Source organism: Gymnoscopelus braueri, assembly GCF_963280865.1.
Source record: "Gymnoscopelus braueri genome assembly, chromosome: 3".
Taxonomy (NCBI): Eukaryota; Metazoa; Chordata; class Actinopteri; order Myctophiformes; family Myctophidae; genus Gymnoscopelus; species Gymnoscopelus braueri.
This window is the reverse complement of record NC_137612.1, coordinates 219,112-233,450: the sequence shown is the minus strand read 5'-3', so window position 1 is coordinate 233,450 and position 14,339 is coordinate 219,112.

Below are 14,339 nucleotides of genomic sequence, written 5' to 3'. Positions count from 1 at the left end.
ATGTTTGGAAAGTGGAAAGATCAGTTACAAATAACTTAAAGATTCGAACAAAAAAAATATATATATTTATATATATTGACCATCCCACCTGACTAATTGAAGGACGCTGACTCCAATGGTGCTGGTCCCGAATTTTTAAAATGTTTGGAAAGTGGAAAAATCACAGTTACAAATAACTTAAAGATTCGAAAATAAAAAAAAAATATATATATATATTGACCATCCCACCTGACTAATTGAAGGACGCTGACTCCAATGGTGCTGGTCCCGAATTTTTAAAATGTTTGGAAAGTGGAAAGATCAGTTACAAATAACTTAAAGATTCGAACAAAAAAAATATATATATTTATATATATTGACCATCCCACCTGACTAATTGAAGGACGCTGACTCCAATGGTGCTGGTCCCGAATTTTTAAAATGCCAGGAAATGGGTGAAATGGCTGTTCAAAGTCAAAATTTTCAAAGAGTTTTTAAAAAATCGGGAACCATCCTACCAGGCTAATTGAAGGACGCTGAGTCGTCTGGTGCTAGTCCCGACTTTTTAAAATGCTGGGAAATTGAAAAATCACAGTTACAAATAACTTAAAGATTCGAAAAATATATATATATATATTGACCATCCCACCTGACTAATTGAAGGACGCTGACTCCAATGGTGCTGGTCCCGAATTTTTAAAATGTTTGGAAAGTGGAAAGATCAGTTACAAATAACTTAAAGATTCGAACAAAAAAAATATATATATATTGACCATCCCACCTGACTAATTGAAGGACGCTGAGTCCAATGGTGCTGGTCCCGAATTTTTAAAATGCTGGGAAATGGGTGAAATGGCTGTTCAAAGTCAAAATTTTCAAAGAGTTTTTAAAAAATCGGGAACCATCCTACCAGGCTAATTGAAGGACGCTGAGTCGTCTGGTGCTAGTCCCGACTTTTTAAAATGCTGGGAAATGGAAAAATCACAGTTACAAATAACTTAAAGATTCGAAAATTAAAAAAAAATATATATATATATTGACCATCCCATCTGACTAATTGAAGGACGCTGACTCCAATGGTGCTGGTCCCGAATTTTTAAAATGTTTGGAAAGTGGAAAGATCAGTTACAAATAACTTAAAGATTCGAAAAAAAAATATATATATATTTATATATATTGACCATCCTACCTGACTAATTGAAGGACGCTGAGTCCAATGGTGCTGGTCCCGAATTTTTAAAATGCCAGGAAATGGGTGAAATGGCTGTTCAAAGTCAAAATTTTCAAAGAGTTTTTAAAAAATCGGGAACCATCCTACCAGGCTAATTGAAGGACGCTGAGTCGTCTGGTGCTAGTCCCGACTTTTTAAAATGCTGGGAAATGGAAAAATCACAGTTACAAATAACTTAAAGATTCGAAAATAAAAAATATATATATATATATATTGACCATCCCACCTGACTAATTGAAGGACGCTGACTCCAATGGTGCTGGTCCCGAATTTTTAAAATGTTTGGAAAGTGGAAAGATCAGTTACAAATAACTTAAAGATTCGAACAAAAAAAATATATATATTTATATATATTGACCATCCCACCTGACTAATTGAAGGACGCTGACTCCAATGGTGCTGGTCCCGAATTTTTAAAATGCCAGGAAATGGGTGAAATGGCTGTTCAAAGTCAAAATTTTCAAAGAGTTTTTAAAAAATCGGGAACCATCCTACCAGGCTAATTGAAGGACGCTGAGTCGTCTGGTGCTAGTCCCGACTTTTTAAAATGCTGGGAAATGGAAAAATCACAGTTACAAATAACTTAAAGATTCGAAAATAAAAAAAATATATATATATATATTGACCATCCCACCTGACTAATTGAAGGACGCTGACTCCAATGGTGCTGGTCCCGAATTTTTAAAATGTTTGGAAAGTGGAAAGATCAGTTACAAATAACTTAAAGATTCGAACAAAAAAAATATATATATATTGACCATCCCACCTGACTAATTGAAGGACGCTGAGTCCAATGGTGCTGGTCCCGAATTTTTAAAATGCTGGGAAATGGGTGAAATGGCTGTTCAAAGTCAAAATTTTCAAAGAGTTTTTAAAAAATCGGGAACCATCCTACCAGGCTAATTGAAGGACGCTGAGTCGTCTGGTGCTAGTCCCGACTTTTTAAAATGCTGGGAAATGGAAAAATCACAGTTACAAATAACTTAAAGATTCGAAAATTAAAAAAAAATATATATATATATTGACCATCCCACCTGACTAATTGAAGGACGCTGACTCCAATGGTGCTGGTCCCGAATTTTTAAAATGTTTGGAAAGTGGAAAGATCAGTTACAAATAACTTAAAGATTCGAAAAAAATATATATATATATTTATATATATTGACCATCCTACCTGACTAATTGAAGGACGCTGAGTCCAATGGTGCTGGTCCCGAATTTTTAAAATGCCAGGAAATGGGTGAAATGGCTGTTCAAAGTCAAAATTTTCAAAGAGTTTTTAAAAAATCGGGAACCATCCTACCAGGCTAATTGAAGGACGCTGAGTCGTCTGGTGCTAGTCCCGACTTTTTAAAATGCTGGGAAATGGAAAAATCACAGTTACAAATAACTTAAAGATTCGAAAATAAAAAAAATATATATATATATATTGACCATCCCACCTGACTAATTGAAGGACGCTGACTCCAATGGTGCTGGTCCCGAATTTTTAAAATGTTTGGAAAGTGGAAAGATCAGTTACAAATAACTTAAAGATTCGAACAAAAATATATATATATATTTATATATATTGACCATCCTACCTGACTAATTGAAGGACGCTGAGTCCAATGGTGCTGGTCCCGAATTTTTAAAATGCCAGGAAATGGGTGAAATGGCTGTTCAAAGTCAAAATTTTCAAAGAGTTTTTAAAAAATCGGGAACCATCCTACCAGACTGATTGAAGGACGCTGAGTCGTCTGGTGCTAGTCCCGACTTTTTAAAATGCTGGGAAATGGAAAAATCACAGTTACAAATAACTTAAAGATTCGAAAAAATATATATATATATTAGTAGGGGGTACTAAGTGAAAAATCGTTACGCGGCGGATAAAAGCATGAAATTTGATACAGATGTCCCTTGGGTCATCCTAAAACATCCTAGAAGGGGTGCCCAAAAAAATCTTAAACAGGAAGTGAGTTATGGACAAAATCCAAAATGGCCACCTAAACTGTTGACCGTTGACTCAAAAGACACCAAAATAATCTCCAAAAAGCATAAAATGTGGCACACATGTCCCTTGGGTCATCCTAAGACATCCGGGAAGGGGTGCCCCAAAAAATCTGAAACAGGAAGTGAGTTATTGACCAAATTGAAAATGGCCGCCTAGTGTTGTCGATTGACTCAAAAGACAACTAAAGAATCTCCAAAAAGTATAAAATGTGTCACACATGTCCCTTGGGTCATCCTAAGACATCCTAGAAGGGGTGCCCAAAAAAGTCTTCAACAGGAAGTTAGTTATTGACTAAATTGAAAATGGCCGCCTACAGTGCTGGCGATTGACTCAAAAAGCCTATAGAATCTCCAAAAAGCATACAATTTGGCACATATGTCCCTTGGGTCATCCTAACACATCCTAGAAGAGGTGCCCAAAATAATCTGAAACAGGAAGTGAGTTATTGACTAAATTGAAAATGGCCGCCTACAGTGTTGAAAGATGATGCAAGATACCTAAAGAATCTCATAAAAGCATGAAATGTGGTACAAATGTCCCTTGGGTGATCTGAACGCATCCTACAAGTGACCGCCTAAAGCAGTTGACACAAAAGAAAACATAAAGGGACGTCATAAAAGTGTATAATTTGGTACGTACATTGAGTGCTTCTTAATATATCCTAGAAGAGGTTATTTATTTGCTTGTTTATTAAACTTTTTAGGAAGGGACCATGTTGAAGAAATTCTAAATGGCTGTTTAAACAGTTGACCATGGCAGTCTGCATATTATGCAGACTCAATACGACAGGTTATGCAGTGCATAACCTGCCGTATTTTGTAGTCTACCTTCTGTTTTCATTTCTACATCACTTATTCATTTTACTTTCTGCACTATTTTTTTATTGTACTCTTTGAATCTTCTTTATTTATCTAACTCTCTGCATATTCTTATTTATTTTACTCTGCATCTTATCTTACTCTGCATATTCTTATTTTACTCTCTGCATCTTATTTATTTTGCACTCTACATCTTCTTGCTTGTTTTACACTCTACAATCTTCTCATGTATTTTCTTCTTGATCATTACTGTTTTTTTGTGATTAGTGTTTAGTAACTACATGTATTCATGTGTGCCATTTCGCAATTACCAGCACATTGGCATAATGCTCTGCAAGGTAACCCAGCATCCCGGCATCTACACTTTCTCGAACAGAAGGGCTCAGCTTTGCAGCCACACTTGAGTTCTCTACAAACTTAAGCAGCCTCTGGCAAGAGTGTCCATAAAGGTGTCCACGAATCAGCGACTTTAATCCATCCATATTTGTCAGGAGATGGTAGAGATTGCATAGCTTTCAGGCTTCTGGACCAAATGCCAGATTGGCTGCTCGATTTGAATATTGTAGCAGTGCAGCCCGTGTGGGAGGAGTGTTTTCCATTGAGAGACTATTAAAACTTTTTTTGGCACCCCTTAGGATGCATTCAGATCACCCAAGGGACATTTGTACCAAATGTCATGCTTTTATATGAGATTATTTTTAACTTTTGCATCATCTGTCAACACTGTACACGGCCATTTTCAATTTAGTCAATAACTCACTTCCTGTTTCAGATAATTTCAGGCACCCCTTCTAGGATGTCTTAGGATGACCCAAGGGACATGTATGCCAAATTGTATGCTTTTATGAGATTCTTTAGTTGTCTTTTGAGTCAAGCGACAACACTGTAGACGGTCATTTTCAATTTTGTCAATGACTCACTTCCTGTTTACGATTTTTCTGGGCACCCCTTCTGGGATGTCTTGGGATGACCCAAGGGACATTTATGCCAAATTGTATGCTTTTATGAGATTCTTTAGTTGTCTTTTGAGTCAATGGATAACACTGTAGGCGGCCATTTTCAATTTTGTCAATAACTCAGTTCCTGCTTAAGATTTTTTTGGGCACCCCTTCTAGGATGTCTTAGGATGACCAAAAGGACATGTGTGCCAAATTGTATGCTTTTATGAGATTCTTTAGTTGTCTTTTGAGTCAATCGACAACACTAGGCGGCCATTTTCAATTTAGTCCATAACTCACTTCCTGTTTCAGATTCCTTTGGGCACCCCTTCTAGGATGTCTTAGGATGACCCAAGGGACATATGTGCCAAATTTTATGCTTTTTGGAGATTCTTTTGTTGTCTTTTGAGTCAACGGTCAACAGTTTAGGTGGCCATTTTGAATTTTGTCCATAACTCACTTCCTGTTTAAGATTTTTTTGGGCACCCCTTCTAGGATGTTTTAGGATGACCCAAGGGACATCTGTATCAAATTTCATGCTTTTATCCGCCGCGTAACGATTTGGCCATTTTTTGTGCTTAGTACCCCCTACTATATATATATATATTGACCATCCCACCTGACTAATTGAAGGACGCTGACTCCAATGGTGCTGGTCCCGAATTTTTAAAATGTTTGGAAAGTGGAAAGATCAGTTACAAATAACTTAAAGATTCGAACAAAAAAAATATATATATTTATATATATTGACCATCCCACCTGACTAATTGAAGGACGCTGACTCCAATGGTGCTGGTCCCGAATTTTTAAAATGTTTGGAAAGTGGAAAAATCACAGTTACAAATAACTTAAAGATTCGAAAATAAAAAAAAAATATATATATATATTGACCATCCCACCTGACTAATTGAAGGACGCTGACTCCAATGGTGCTGGTCCCGAATTTTTAAAATGTTTGGAAAGTGGAAAGATCAGTTACAAATAACTTAAAGATTCGAACAAAAAAAATATATATATTTATATATATTGACCATCCCACCTGACTAATTGAAGGACGCTGACTCCAATGGTGCTGGTCCCGAATTTTTAAAATGCCAGGAAATGGGTGAAATGGCTGTTCAAAGTCAAAATTTTCAAAGAGTTTTTAAAAAATCGGGAACCATCCTACCAGGCTAATTGAAGGACGCTGAGTCGTCTGGTGCTAGTCCCGACTTTTTAAAATGCTGGGAAATGGAAAAATCACAGTTACAAATAACTTAAAGATTCGAAAAATATATATATATATATTGACCATCCCACCTGACTAATTGAAGGACGCTGACTCCAATGGTGCTGGTCCCGAATTTTTAAAATGTTTGGAAAGTGGAAAGATCAGTTACAAATAACTTAAAGATTCGAACAAAAAAAATATATATATATTGACCATCCCACCTGACTAATTGAAGGACGCTGAGTCCAATGGTGCTGGTCCCGAATTTTTAAAATGCTGGGAAATGGGTGAAATGGCTGTTCAAAGTCAACATTTTCAAAGAGTTTTTAAAAAATCGGGAACCATCCTACCAGGCTAATTGAAGGACGCTGAGTCGTCTGGTGCTAGTCCCGACTTTTTAAAATGCTGGGAAATGGAAAAATCACAGTTACAAATAACTTAAAGATTCGAAAATTAAAAAAAATATATATATATATATTGACCATCCCACCTGACTAATTGAAGGACGCTGACTCCAATGGTGCTGGTCCCGAATTTTTTAAATGTTTGGAAAGTGGAAAGATCAGTTACAAATAACTTAAAGATTCGAAAAAAATATATATATATATTTATATATATTGACCATCCTACCTGACTAATTGAAGGACGCTGAGTCCAATGGTGCTGGTCCCGAATTTTTAAAATGCCAGGAAATGGGTGAAATGGCTGTTCAAAGTCAAAATTTTCAAAGAGTTTTTAAAAAATCGGGAACCATCCTACCAGGCTAATTGAAGGACGCTGAGTCGTCTGGTGCTAGTCCCGACTTTTTAAAATGCTGGGAAATGGAAAAATCACAGTTACAAATAACTTAAAGATTCGAAAATAAAAAATATATATATATATATATTGACCATCCCACCTGACTAATTGAAGGACGCTGACTCCAATGGTGCTGGTCCCGAATTTTTAAAATGTTTGGAAAGTGGAAAGATCAGTTACAAATAACTTAAAGATTCGAACAAAAAAAATATATATATTTATATATATTGACCATCCCACCTGACTAATTGAAGGACGCTGACTCCAATGGTGCTGGTCCCGAATTTTTAAAATGCCAGGAAATGGGTGAAATGGCTGTTCAAAGTCAAAATTTTCAAAGAGTTTTTAAAAAATCGGGAACCATCCTACCAGGCTAATTGAAGGACGCTGAGTCGTCTGGTGCTAGTCCCGACTTTTTAAAATGCTGGGAAATGGAAAAATCACAGTTACAAATAACTTAAAGATTCGAAAATAAAAAATATATATATATATATATTGACCATCCCACCTGACTAATTGAAGGACGCTGACTCCAATGGTGCTGGTCCCGAATTTTTAAAATGTTTGGAAAGTGGAAAGATCAGTTACAAATAACTTAAAGATTCGAACAAAAATATATATATATATTTATATATATTGACCATCCTACCTGACTAATTGAAGGACGCTGAGTCCAATGGTGCTGGTCCCGAATTTTTAAAATGCCAGGAAATGGGTGAAATGGCTGTTCAAAGTCAAAATTTTCAAAGAGTTTTTAAAAAATCGGGAACCATCCTACCAGACTGATTGAAGGACGCTGAGTCGTCTGGTGCTAGTCCCGACTTTTTAAAATGCTGGGAAATGGAAAAATCACAGTTACAAATAACTTAAAGATTCGAAAAAATATATATATATATTAGTAGGGGGTACTAAGTGAAAAATCGTTACGCGGCGGATAAAAGCATGAAATTTGATACAGATGTCCCTTGGGTCATCCTAAAACATCCTAGAAGGGGTGCCCAAAAAAATCTTAAACAGGAAGTGAGTTATGGACAAAATCCAAAATGGCCACCTAAACTGTTGACCGTTGACTCAAAAGACACCAAAATAATCTCCAAAAAGCATAAAATGTGGCACACATGTCCCTTGGGTCATCCTAAGACATCCGGGAAGGGGTGCCCCAAAAAATCTGAAACAGGAAGTGAGTTATTGACCAAATTGAAAATGGCCGCCTAGTGTTGTCGATTGACTCAAAAGACAACTAAAGAATCTCCAAAAAGTATAAAATGTGTCACACATGTCCCTTGGGTCATCCTAAGACATCCTAGAAGGGGTGCCCAAAAAAGTCTTCAACAGGAAGTTAGTTATTGACTAAATTGAAAATGGCCGCCTACAGTGCTGGCGATTGACTCAAAAAGCCTATAGAATCTCCAAAAAGCATACAATTTGGCACATATGTCCCTTGGGTCATCCTAACACATCCTAGAAGAGGTGCCCAAAATAATCTGAAACAGGAAGTGAGTTATTGACTAAATTGAAAATGGCCGCCTACAGTGTTGAAAGATGATGCAAGATACCTAAAGAATCTCATAAAAGCATGAAATGTGGTACAAATGTCCCTTGGGTGATCTGAACGCATCCTACAAGTGACCGCCTAAAGCAGTTGACACAAAAGAAAACATAAAGGGACGTCATAAAAGTGTATAATTTGGTACGTACATTGAGTGCTTCTTAATATATCCTAGAAGAGGTTATTTATTTGCTTGTTTATTAAACTTTTTAGGAAGGGACCATGTTGAAGAAATTCTAAATGGCTGTTTAAACAGTTGACCATGGCAGTCTGCATATTATGCAGACTCAATACGACAGGTTATGCAGTGCATAACCTGCCGTATTTTGTAGTCTACCTTCTGTTTTCATTTCTACATCACTTATTCATTTTACTTTCTGCACTATTTTTTTATTGTACTCTTTGAATCTTCTTTATTTATCTAACTCTCTGCATATTCTTATTTATTTTACTCTGCATCTTATCTTACTCTGCATATTCTTATTTTACTCTCTGCATCTTATTTATTTTGCACTCTACATCTTCTTGCTTGTTTTACACTCTACAATCTTCTCATGTATTTTCTTCTTGATCATTACTGTTTTTTTGTGATTAGTGTTTAGTAACTACATGTATTCATGTGTGCCATTTCGCAATTACCAGCACATTGGCATAATGCTCTGCAAGGTAACCCAGCATCCCGGCATCTACACTTTCTCGAACAGAAGGGCTCAGCTTTGCAGCCACACTTGAGTTCTCTACAAACTTAAGCAGCCTCTGGCAAGAGTGTCCATAAAGGTGTCCACGAATCAGCGACTTTAATCCATCCATATTTGTCAGGAGATGGTAGAGATTGCATAGCTTTCAGGCTTCTGGACCAAATGCCAGATTGGCTGCTCGATTTGAATATTGTAGCAGTGCAGCCCGTGTGGGAGGAGTGTTTTCCATTGAGAGACTATTAAAACTTTTTTTGGCACCCCTTAGGATGCATTCAGATCACCCAAGGGACATTTGTACCAAATGTCATGCTTTTATATGAGATTATTTTTAACTTTTGCATCATCTGTCAACACTGTACACGGCCATTTTCAATTTAGTCAATAACTCACTTCCTGTTTCAGATAATTTCAGGCACCCCTTCTAGGATGTCTTAGGATGACCCAAGGGACATGTATGCCAAATTGTATGCTTTTATGAGATTCTTTAGTTGTCTTTTGAGTCAAGCGACGACACTGTAGACGGTCATTTTCAATTTTGTCAATGACTCACTTCCTGTTTACGATTTTTCTGGGCACCCCTTCTGGGATGTCTTGGGATGACCCAAGGGACATTTATGCCAAATTGTATGCTTTTATGAGATTCTTTAGTTGTCTTTTGAGTCAATGGATAACACTGTAGGCGGCCATTTTCAATTTTGTCAATAACTCAGTTCCTGCTTAAGATTTTTTTGGGCACCCCTTCTAGGATGTCTTAGGATGACCAAAAGGACATGTGTGCCAAATTGTATGCTTTTATGAGATTCTTTAGTTGTCTTTTGAGTCAATCGACAACACTAGGCGGCCATTTTCAATTTAGTCCATAACTCACTTCCTGTTTCAGATTCCTTTGGGCACCCCTTCTAGGATGTCTTAGGATGACCCAAGGGACATATGTGCCAAATTTTATGCTTTTTGGAGATTCTTTTGTTGTCTTTTGAGTCAACGGTCAACAGTTTAGGTGGCCATTTTGAATTTTGTCCATAACTCACTTCCTGTTTAAGATTTTTTTGGGCACCCCTTCTAGGATGTTTTAGGATGACCCAAGGGACATCTGTATCAAATTTCATGCTTTTATCCGCCGCGTAACGATTTGGCCATTTTTTGTGCTTAGTACCCCCTACTATATATATATATATTGACCATCCCACCTGACTAATTGAAGGACGCTGACTCCAATGGTGCTGGTCCCGAATTTTTAAAATGTTTGGAAAGTGGAAAGATCAGTTACAAATAACTTAAAGATTCGAACAAAAAAAATATATATATTTATATATATTGACCATCCCACCTGACTAATTGAAGGACGCTGACTCCAATGGTGCTGGTCCCGAATTTTTAAAATGTTTGGAAAGTGGAAAAATCACAGTTACAAATAACTTAAAGATTCGAAAATAAAAAAAAAATATATATATATATTGACCATCCCACCTGACTAATTGAAGGACGCTGACTCCAATGGTGCTGGTCCCGAATTTTTAAAATGTTTGGAAAGTGGAAAGATCAGTTACAAATAACTTAAAGATTCGAACAAAAAAAATATATATATTTATATATATTGACCATCCCACCTGACTAATTGAAGGACGCTGACTCCAATGGTGCTGGTCCCGAATTTTTAAAATGCCAGGAAATGGGTGAAATGGCTGTTCAAAGTCAAAATTTTCAAAGAGTTTTTAAAAAATCGGGAACCATCCTACCAGGCTAATTGAAGGACGCTGAGTCGTCTGGTGCTAGTCCCGACTTTTTAAAATGCTGGGAAATGGAAAAATCACAGTTACAAATAACTTAAAGATTCGAAAAATATATATATATATATTGACCATCCCACCTGACTAATTGAAGGACGCTGACTCCAATGGTGCTGGTCCCGAATTTTTAAAATGTTTGGAAAGTGGAAAGATCAGTTACAAATAACTTAAAGATTCGAACAAAAAAAATATATATATATTGACCATCCCACCTGACTAATTGAAGGACGCTGAGTCCAATGGTGCTGGTCCCGAATTTTTAAAATGCTGGGAAATGGGTGAAATGGCTGTTCAAAGTCAACATTTTCAAAGAGTTTTTAAAAAATCGGGAACCATCCTACCAGGCTAATTGAAGGACGCTGAGTCGTCTGGTGCTAGTCCCGACTTTTTAAAATGCTGGGAAATGGAAAAATCACAGTTACAAATAACTTAAAGATTCGAAAATTAAAAAAAATATATATATATATATTGACCATCCCACCTGACTAATTGAAGGACGCTGACTCCAATGGTGCTGGTCCCGAATTTTTTAAATGTTTGGAAAGTGGAAAGATCAGTTACAAATAACTTAAAGATTCGAAAAAAATATATATATATATTTATATATATTGACCATCCTACCTGACTAATTGAAGGACGCTGAGTCCAATGGTGCTGGTCCCGAATTTTTAAAATGCCAGGAAATGGGTGAAATGGCTGTTCAAAGTCAAAATTTTCAAAGAGTTTTTAAAAAATCGGGAACCATCCTACCAGGCTAATTGAAGGACGCTGAGTCGTCTGGTGCTAGTCCCGACTTTTTAAAATGCTGGGAAATGGAAAAATCACAGTTACAAATAACTTAAAGATTCGAAAATAAAAAATATATATATATATATATTGACCATCCCACCTGACTAATTGAAGGACGCTGACTCCAATGGTGCTGGTCCCGAATTTTTAAAATGTTTGGAAAGTGGAAAGATCAGTTACAAATAACTTAAAGATTCGAACAAAAAAAATATATATATTTATATATATTGACCATCCCACCTGACTAATTGAAGGACGCTGACTCCAATGGTGCTGGTCCCGAATTTTTAAAATGCCAGGAAATGGGTGAAATGGCTGTTCAAAGTCAAAATTTTCAAAGAGTTTTTAAAAAATCGGGAACCATCCTACCAGGCTAATTGAAGGACGCTGAGTCGTCTGGTGCTAGTCCCGACTTTTTAAAATGCTGGGAAATGGAAAAATCACAGTTACAAATAACTTAAAGATTCGAAAATAAAAAATATATATATATATATATTGACCATCCCACCTGACTAATTGAAGGACGCTGACTCCAATGGTGCTGGTCCCGAATTTTTAAAATGTTTGGAAAGTGGAAAGATCAGTTACAAATAACTTAAAGATTCGAACAAAAATATATATATATATTTATATATATTGACCATCCTACCTGACTAATTGAAGGACGCTGAGTCCAATGGTGCTGGTCCCGAATTTTTAAAATGCCAGGAAATGGGTGAAATGGCTGTTCAAAGTCAAAATTTTCAAAGAGTTTTTAAAAAATCGGGAACCATCCTACCAGACTGATTGAAGGACGCTGAGTCGTCTGGTGCTAGTCCCGACTTTTTAAAATGCTGGGAAATGGAAAAATCACAGTTACAAATAACTTAAAGATTCGAAAAAATATATATATATATTAGTAGGGGGTACTAAGTGAAAAATCGTTACGCGGCGGATAAAAGCATGAAATTTGATACAGATGTCCCTTGGGTCATCCTAAAACATCCTAGAAGGGGTGCCCAAAAAAATCTTAAACAGGAAGTGAGTTATGGACAAAATCCAAAATGGCCACCTAAACTGTTGACCGTTGACTCAAAAGACACCAAAATAATCTCCAAAAAGCATAAAATGTGGCACACATGTCCCTTGGGTCATCCTAAGACATCCGGGAAGGGGTGCCCCAAAAAATCTGAAACAGGAAGTGAGTTATTGACCAAATTGAAAATGGCCGCCTAGTGTTGTCGATTGACTCAAAAGACAACTAAAGAATCTCCAAAAAGTATAAAATGTGTCACACATGTCCCTTGGGTCATCCTAAGACATCCTAGAAGGGGTGCCCAAAAAAGTCTTCAACAGGAAGTTAGTTATTGACTAAATTGAAAATGGCCGCCTACAGTGCTGGCGATTGACTCAAAAAGCCTATAGAATCTCCAAAAAGCATACAATTTGGCACATATGTCCCTTGGGTCATCCTAACACATCCTAGAAGAGGTGCCCAAAATAATCTGAAACAGGAAGTGAGTTATTGACTAAATTGAAAATGGCCGCCTACAGTGTTGAAAGATGATGCAAGATACCTAAAGAATCTCATAAAAGCATGAAATGTGGTACAAATGTCCCTTGGGTGATCTGAACGCATCCTACAAGTGACCGCCTAAAGCAGTTGACACAAAAGAAAACATAAAGGGACGTCATAAAAGTGTATAATTTGGTACGTACATTGAGTGCTTCTTAATATATCCTAGAAGAGGTTATTTATTTGCTTGTTTATTAAACTTTTTAGGAAGGGACCATGTTGAAGAAATTCTAAATGGCTGTTTAAACAGTTGACCATGGCAGTCTGCATATTATGCAGACTCAATACGACAGGTTATGCAGTGCATAACCTGCCGTATTTTGTAGTCTACCTTCTGTTTTCATTTCTACATCACTTATTCATTTTACTTTCTGCACTATTTTTTTATTGTACTCTTTGAATCTTCTTTATTTATCTAACTCTCTGCATATTCTTATTTATTTTACTCTGCATCTTATCTTACTCTGCATATTCTTATTTTACTCTCTGCATCTTATTTATTTTGCACTCTACATCTTCTTGCTTGTTTTACACTCTACAATCTTCTCATGTATTTTCTTCTTGATCATTACTGTTTTTTTGTGATTAGTGTTTAGTAACTACATGTATTCATGTGTGCCATTTCGCAATTACCAGCACATTGGCATAATGCTCTGCAAGGTAACCCAGCATCCCGGCATCTACACTTTCTCGAACAGAAGGGCTCAGCTTTGCAGCCACACTTGAGTTCTCTACAAACTTAAGCAGCCTCTGGCAAGAGTGTCCATAAAGGTGTCCACGAATCAGCGACTTTAATCCATCCATATTTGTCAGGAGATGGTAGAGATTGCATAGCTTTCAGGCTTCTGGACCAAATGCCAGATTGGCTGCTCGATTTGAATATTGTAGCAGTGCAGCCCGTGTGGGAGGAGTGTTTTCCATTGAGAGACTATTAAAACTTTTTTTGGCACCCCTTAGGATGCATTCAGATCACCCAAGGGACATTTGTACCAAA